This window comes from Notamacropus eugenii, chromosome 4 (assembly GCF_028372415.1).
Source record: "Notamacropus eugenii isolate mMacEug1 chromosome 4, mMacEug1.pri_v2, whole genome shotgun sequence".
NCBI classification, from domain to species: Eukaryota; Metazoa; Chordata; class Mammalia; order Diprotodontia; family Macropodidae; genus Notamacropus; species Notamacropus eugenii.
Window position 1 is genome coordinate 427043052 of NC_092875.1, and position 8550 is coordinate 427051601.

Here is an 8550-nt window from a genome sequence, read left to right on the forward strand (position 1 = left end):
TACCAGATTACCACAAAATAGAAAAAGGTTAAGAACCCCGGTTTCAAGCCTCAGGCTCCGAGTGATCGATTACATCAGATGAGAGTCAGACAAGGCTGAACTAAATGATTCCAAAGGTTCCCTCTAGCTTTGACATTCTGTGATTCTATAGAGGAAGTATCTCTCCACTCCTCATACACACTTATTAGTTCCCAGAATTTGATGAGGTGATTTCTGCTCTAAAGAGGGGCAGCCTTTAAGTATAACAGTCATGGAGCACAGAAATCTGAGACAGAGGGCCACAGCAGGCATCGTTATGATGGAATGCTTCCAAAGGACACCGTTTCAAACAGACAAGTTGACCAATAGAACTCCAAAGGAATAAACTGAAGAAGGGCATGAAGAATTCTTCCTGAACTGAGCTGCCATGGAATACAGTGCCTTATTTTCCTTGCTTTGAAGTTCCAGAATGAATACTTTGCTTTTGAGAGTTAGCTCTAGACTTTGGGGAAAAAAAGTTAAGTGGGGAGCAGCCCCTCCCCCAAACTGCCCTCCTTGTGCGGTTTTGGGCAGGGAGCCCCGAATCAGCATTACTCATGTGGAAACATTTTGTTCCTTAAGACTTCAGGCAGCCCCTGGAATAGGCTGTGGCAAACCATGAAAGCAGGCTTGGGGGCTGGAAAGATCAGGTCTGTCCTCTGATTTGCTGAATCAAATGGTTAAGCTGTATGAGAGATGAATGGTTTTTCAGGGAGCCACTCCTAAGCTTAGAGAGCCCAATAACTCTCTTTCATTTTTTGAAAAAAATATGGAACACTTCAAAAATGTCTATGCCACTCTAGCAGAGAGGCCATGCTCATCTTCTCTGTGATGTTCCAATTTTAGCATCTATGCTGCCAAAGTGAATGCAAGCTGCTTTTGTATCAGGGTACTTCGTCTCTGCAATTCAAAAAAGTAAAATTTATGAGACAATAATGATGTATAAAAGTTGAAGGAAAGGGAAGGATGGAAACAAACCATTTTCTCCATTGAATCATACAGCAGGGGGAACGTTGTTTTTCATTCTTTTGAAGTCTTTTGATATGTTGAAAATACATAATACTAATTGTGAACAATAATTAATGGCAAGAAAGCAAGGCATATAGGAAATTTTAGGAAATCTAGTTATTCTCTTCTGTCTTTTATCTTCCATCTCAGGAAGCTTTGGGGGACCAGGGAAAATGTGAAGAAGACTTAAGCACCTCTTTGGCACAGTGGATAGAGTGCCAGACTTAAGAGTCACAGAGACTAAAATCCTGTCTCAGATATGTACTAGCTGAATGATCCTGATAACTTCTCTTGACCTCAGTTTCCTCATCTGCAAAATGAGAGAAGTTAACTCAGTGGCCTCTAACATCCCTTCTAGCTCTTAATCTATAATTCTATGATCTGTTTAGGGCAGATAGGTGGTGCTGTGGATGTAATGCAGGCCTGGAGGCAGGTACACTTGTCTTTCTGAGTTCAAATCTGACCTTAGATACTTACTAGCTGTGTGACCCTGGGCAAGTCACTGAACCTTGTTTGCCTCAGTTTCCTCATCTGTAATATGGGCTGGAGAAGGAAATGACAAACCACTCCAGTATCTATTAAGAAAACCCCAAGTGGGGCCGCAAAGAATTGAATGGGACTGAAAAACACTGAACAACAAAAATGATCCCTTTCCCCCCCTCTCTCCTTTCTCTTCTCTTGTCCTCTGGTAAAAGATGATATTTTCAAGAAACTGTACTAATTACTGGAGTATACAAAGTGGTATAACACAGAACTGTTCCCAAGGAGTTTACAATGGAGTCTGACTGTGGTTGATAGTTTAGGATATTTCAAACAACACCAGAAAAGTTTCACATTATGTTCGTCTAATTGTAAGTTTTATGGAGAGCATACAAACAGATTTAATAGACAAACTTACTTATATAAAAAAAAAAAGATAAAAGATATATATACCCTTCACCTCCTTGACAACCTTTGTGTGTGGGAAGGGTATAACGATATAGAGTTTGATGGTTTAATCCTAGGAAACCATCTTGGTCCAGGCAACCAACTGATTCTGGGTGGTCCTCAAGTATTAGGGCTATGAGGTTTTATATTGGATAGCCAAAGAGAGACAGATGTTCCATTGTCTGGTGAGCAAATTCTAGCTGGCTTTGACTGTTTTAAATCATGCATAGGTCAGATTAACTTTAGAGAAAGGGTGAATAAAATTCTCCTGAAGTAGGAGACTGTTTCCAAGGACATTCTTTAGTCACCCTTGTTTTTCTTCTTTTGGTTAAAAGAATGATCTAATGGATTTCATCAGGCAGATTGGATATGTGCATAGTGATATGGTTAAGTAGCCCTTGCCAAGTATCAAAGAAGGAACTGAAGTATAAAGAAGTGCCCAGCTGTTCAGAAGCATAATTCTTTGATTCTGGAATGATCTGGTAAGGAAGGCTTTGTCAAACAGGGAATATGTAGGTATTTATTTCAAAGTGTCAAATCTGATGTATTCGTGTCATTGACAAACTGTACCACATAGGTAATAAAATTTTCATTTAAGCGAGAAGTAATTTTCAAACCTTTCCTAAAGGGGAATGTTTTGTGTTGTTTCTGTGTGAAAGCTCCCAGTTATATGTGAATGGAGATAATTTGAGGTCCTTGTGGTAAAATAGTTTTTCTGTACTGGCTTTATGACCACCATTTCATTAAAACAGGTATCATGTCAACTAGCTAGAATCTGCAACCTCACACCAACACATCAGTTACAGTTCTAGTGCTATCTGATTGGTTTCTGTTCTGTCTCTTTGAAAAATTCCTTTTACCAACTTTAATTTTGGTGTTAGTTGGGCAGTTTATTATTTTACCTGATATAGATCATCCCCTATTCTATCTGTTATTTGACATATAAATCTTGACCTACCTCTTTTCCCTTCTGTAAAACCTTCAATTATATTGGAAACTGCCTTTCCGTGTAAAATTTTTGAAAATGCTACTTATAACCAAATAGGATTTGTTATCATGGGACTGTACTTCAAGCACATAATAAAGTGATCATTAAAATGTCTTTGTGTGTTAATAAGTATTAATAAGTTAATAAGTAATAAGTTAATAAGCTGCCAATCATGGCAGCTGTTATCCTGAAGTATTTCTATATTATCTTTTATAATTCAGTTTCTCCATTGGAAAAAATGGGAATGAGCAAAACCGGCCCCCTTTTGAACTGCAAATTAAGAAATATCGGTGCTAAGTGGGGGCAGCCTCCATTTGTAAACTCTTTTTGTGGACCTCCTTCTTACTCCATAAATCATCTATTAGCATCATGATTCAAACCTCCCTCCCTCCTACCAAAACTTGCTTTCAGTGTAGAATCTGATAAACTAATTTGCACTTAGGTGTTATTGACTTGGAAGACTTTAAAGTATTGATCCTTCCAAGGATATTTCAGTCTCCAAAGAATTTCCCAAAGTGGCTGGTAACCAACCTCACAGGGCTGGTGTGAGGAAAGTCTTGTGTAGACCTTAAAGTATCAGGGAAATGTGAGCTGTAGTTATTATCAATATTACTGTGAGTCATCAACAAATCTAATGAATGAATCAGTCTCTACATCATGGCTTACAAGTAGTTAATCAGCCTCTATTTGAATACCTTTAGTCATGAAGAACTTACTACTTAGAAAAGAGCCCATTCTATTTTCAGACAGATCAGATTGTTAGGATGTTGTTCTTCTTATCAAGCTGAAATCTTCCTCCTTTCAACTTTCACCCACTGGCCTTTTTTCTGCCTCTGAAATAAAATAAAATAAACCAACAACCTCTTATTTCTATTTCATAAGCTACCAGCTTATCAGCTACAGGGTGTAGGGTGTGTTCAGGGAGGACCAGTACCTTTGGTGTGATGGCTGCCAAGCCCTTTTTTGGGGTTCTTTCCACCTTTGGTGTTCACCTGTTCCACCCAACTCTCACCTGGGACTCCAAGAAGCTGCAGCATGCACAGTGGCCACACCCCTGTAAACTGTTTTGGCAGACGGACCAAACCAGGCTGAGGATAACCAAGGAGTCTCAAACACATTGATGAGTTAGGGGGTATCTACCCCAAGCATGTGAAGACTTCCCCTGGTGGAATGGGCAGATGAGAACAATTTGTTCCAATGACCATGAAGGCAACTGAAACAGGCAATGTGGAACACTTAGAGCTTGGTTAAACACCAAAGACGCCAAGGTCATTCACTGCATCCTGAGCCATCACTAGCCACCTTAACCATCCTGCCACTGCACTATGATGACTCTGGAGGAGAGAGTGAGGCTGACGACTTCATGCAACTCTGCCTCACTTAAATTCAATTTAGGAGTAAATAAAAAGACATCACCCATATTATTTTACTACCATTTTACTATTATACCTCAAAGTCCTGTGGTAACAGGCAAGTGATGAAGCAGCAGGTAAGGATACACTGGGAGCTGTAGTCACAACCCTGCACACTGGCAGCCCAGGCCATAGGGTCGTTTCTCATTGGAAGCAGCAGTGGGACTCGGCAGGCCCCTGGGTGTCTGAGCAGCCTTTTAAGGATCACACTGCTCACCTCCTGGTGTGAAGAAGGGGACTAGGAAAGGTGCCCTAAAAATTGTCTGTTTACCCAACCCTAACCTGATTACTGTGGAGTGAATGACAGGCTCATGACAATGTGATTGCTACCCGCAGGACAACACCATGCTACCACACTGTCATCAGTGTCTATGCTCCCACCATGACGAACCCTGATGAAGTCAAAGAAAAATTTTATGAAGACCTAGAGACCCTTATGATCAATGTGCCAAAAAAGGATAAGCTTATCATTCTGGGTGACTTTAATGCTAGAGTAGGCTCAGACTACCAGACTTGGCAGGGAGTCCTAGGGAGGAATGGAGTTGAAAACAGCAACAGCAATGGTCATTTACTGTTGAAGACTTGTGCATCACATGACCTTCTCATCACCAACACTGTCTTCCATTTACCTAAATGCAATAAAACTTCATGGATGCCCCCTCACAGCAAACATTGGCATCTAATAGACTATGTGATTGTAAGGAGATGAGACAGACAAGATGTGAGAGTGACAAAGGCGATGTATGGTGCAGAGTGCTGGACTGTTCATGGACTTATTCTTTCCAAGCTAAATATTCACATTCATCAAAAGTGCCACCCTCAAGGCAAAATGACTACCAGAAGAATTAATGCCAACAAATTAGAGCTCTTCTCTGAGCATGAACAGTTTGTTGTTAACTTGGAGGGAAAGTTGAGCCAACACACAGTTGGCAACAGTGGAGCAGAAAAGGAGTGGGCAGCTTTCAGAGATTTGATGTACAGCACTGCATTTGCCCATCTGGGTCAGAACACTCACAAACCCCAAGACTGGTTTGATGAAAATGATGGGGAAATTCAGAAGATGCTAAGCGAAAAACAAGAACTCCACAGGATTTACTAGCAGGATAGTTCATCCACCTCTAAGAAGTAAGCATTTAATTCCATCAAAAGTAAAATACAAGCAAAGCTTAGAGATATTCAGGATTTCTGGCTCAGTAAGAAAGCAGATGAAATTCAATTTTATGCTGATAGTCACAATCCAAATTACTTTTATGATTCCCTGAAAGCTATTTATGAACCAAAAACCTATGATGCATCACAACTACTCAGTGCTGATGGAGCCACATTGATTCGTGATAAGGACATGATCAATGGGCTAAACACTTCCATAGTGTTCTCAACAGATTGTCATCAATCAATGCTGAGGTCATTGACCATTTCCCTCAGGTTGAAGTCATTCCCTCCTTAACTGAATTTCCAACTGAAGAACAGATTTTGAGTGCCATTAGATTCCTTTCATGTGGCAAAGCACCTGGTGCTGATTCTATTCCAGCTGAGATTTACAAGGTAGGGGGACCATTGCTCTGAAATATTCCAGGTTAGATGGCAAGAGGAGGTTATCCCCCAGGAGTTCAAGGGTGCCTCCACTGTCCAGCTCTATAAAAGTAAAGGGAATAGATTGTCCTGCGACAATCACAGTGGAGGGTCTCTCTCTTAGAGGTTCCTGGCAAGATTCTTTCTAGAGTCCTCACTTATAGGTTGATCCTTCAGCTAGAAGATGGTCATATGCCTGAAAGCTAGTGTGACTTCAGAAAGGGCTGAGAAAGAGTTGATATGGTGTTTGCTGCCTGACAACTCCAGGAGAAATACCAGGAACAGAACAGAGGTCTGTAGAAAACATTTGTAGATCTGACCAAGGACTTTGACACTGTTAATTTTGAGGACTTATGGAAAATTATGTCAAAATTTGGTTGCCCAGAGAAGTTTATGAGTATTTTATGTCAATTTCATGATGGCATATTTGCCCGGGTTCTGAATAGTGGACAATGCTCTCATGCCTTCCCAGTCACCATTGGAGTGAAACAGGGCTGTGTGCTTGCTCCCATGCTTTTTAGCATATTTTCAGCCATGTTGTCAAATGCTTTCAGTGAGGATGAACACAACATCAAGGTCAACAACCATACTGATGGTAAGTTCTTCAATTTGAAAAGGCTACAAGTCAAGACCAAAGTGGAGGGAGTGTAGGTACATGATTTTCTGTTTACAGATGATTGTGCACTCAATGCAGCCTCTGAAATGGAGATGCAGCTAAGTATGGATCAGTTCTCTGCTGCCTGTGCTAATTTTGGCCTAATAATTAACATCAAGAAAACACAGGTGCTCCATCAGCCACCACTACACCATTCATATGTAGAACCATCAGTTACAGCAAATGCAGAGGTTTTGAATGCTGTGGATAAGTTCAGTTACCTTGGTAGTGTACTTTCCAGGGATGTACACATTGACAATGAGGTTGACGCATGCATTACCAGAGCTAGCTCAGTGTTTTGGAGACTCCAAAGAAAAGTTTGGGAGAGAAGGTAGACTGACTACCAAACTGAAGGTCTCCAGAGCCATTGTACTGACCTCATTGTTGTGTGCCTGTGAAACATGGACAGTCTACCAGCGCCATGCAAGGAAACTGAATCACTTTCATTTGAACTGTCTTAGGAAGATTCTAAAGATCACCTGGCAGTATAAGATACCAGACACTGAGATCCTTGATTGAACTAAACTGCCAAGCATTCAAACTATGCTTCAGAGAGCGCAACTCTGATGAGCTGGCCACATTGTTTGAGTGCACAATGTACACTTGCCAAAAAGACTATTTTATGGAGAACTCACATGGGGCAGGCGATCACATGGTGGTCAGAAGAAGGCATACAAGGACACTCTCAAGGTCTCTCTCAAGAACTTTGGATTTGATTGTGCGACATGTGAGACAACTGACACAGGACCACTCAGTGTGGCATGCCCTCATCAGAAAAGGTGCTGTGGTCTATAGTAAAGCAGAATTGAAACAGCACAAAAGAAATGTAGGATGTGCAAATTTGGAGTAACAACCCCAAATGTTCACATGGACTATCTGTGCCCAATCTATGGTAGAGCATTCTAAGCAGGTGTTGGTCTGATCAGCCACACTGAAACTTCACTTTATCATGGTGATGTCATTTTGGTCCTCTTCAAGAACAAAGGACAACAATCAACCAACCAACCAGTTATGTCCATGGTATATAAGGATGGAAGATGCCTCATGACAAGGACCCTGGGCAGAAAGAACCAGGAAATGTGGATTTTAGTCCCAACTCCATGGCTAACTAACCATATGAACTTGGGTAGGGAATTTAAATTCTGTCTGCTTCAGTTCCCTATTGGAAAATACAGAATTGTACTAGATGAGTTCTAAAGTCCCTTCCAGCCCATAAGTTCTGGGATTCTAAGATTATTTGAAGCCAGATGAAAGATTAATTGGACCCTCTAATTCCTAGTAAGTACAATGTAAAATGTCTATGTCCCTCATCCAGAGACCCTGACTGTGATATTGTCAATTCAATGTCAACCATAGTGAAGGTGATTGGGGGGGCGAGGGAAGGGGCTGAGATTTGTAAATTCTACAAAATAAAGGAGATTTCTACCAAAGAAGACAGAGGAATGACATAATGAATGTTCAGGATATCCAGTATACATCTACCTATGTAGGAGCTGACCATGGGGAAGTAGTTTTGACTTTGGAGTCAGAGGACCCAGGCTCAAAATTAAGTTCTGCCATATATCTTATCTCAATAAACACCTAGGAGGCTTTGAACTTCACAACAAACTTGTCAGAGTCAGAAGCCCTGGCTTCAGATACCCCCTTCTGATGCTTACTATCTGTGTAACATTGGGAAATGCACGTTGTTTTCCTGGGTCTCTGTTTTCTCATCTGTAAAATGAGGGAGTTGGATTAGGTTGAGATCTATGATCCTGTAGTAAAAGTAGAGGCTGCTACATGACTCAGTCGATGTCAGTGAAGGACCAGGAGTCAGGAAAACCTGAGTTCAAATCCAGTCTCAGATACTTACTTAGCTGTAAGATGCTGGTGTACAAGTGAATTTGTGCTTGAACTCTCCTATTATCTTGGTTACCAAGAAGGGCTGGCTATATTGGCTAAGAAACAGAGTGACTTGATGTATCAACAAT

General features: G+C 41.0%; 1 non-coding gene across 1 annotated transcript; it reads right to left on the reverse strand.

The window, feature by feature from the left end:
* Window positions 1-781: 781 nt before the first annotated feature.
* LOC140502873 (U6 spliceosomal RNA) lies at window positions 782-886 on the reverse strand. Its single transcript, XR_011966608.1, has one exon. It is a non-coding gene; the product is annotated as a U6 spliceosomal RNA (small nuclear RNA).
* Between the last annotated feature and the right edge of the window lie 7664 nt (window positions 887-8550).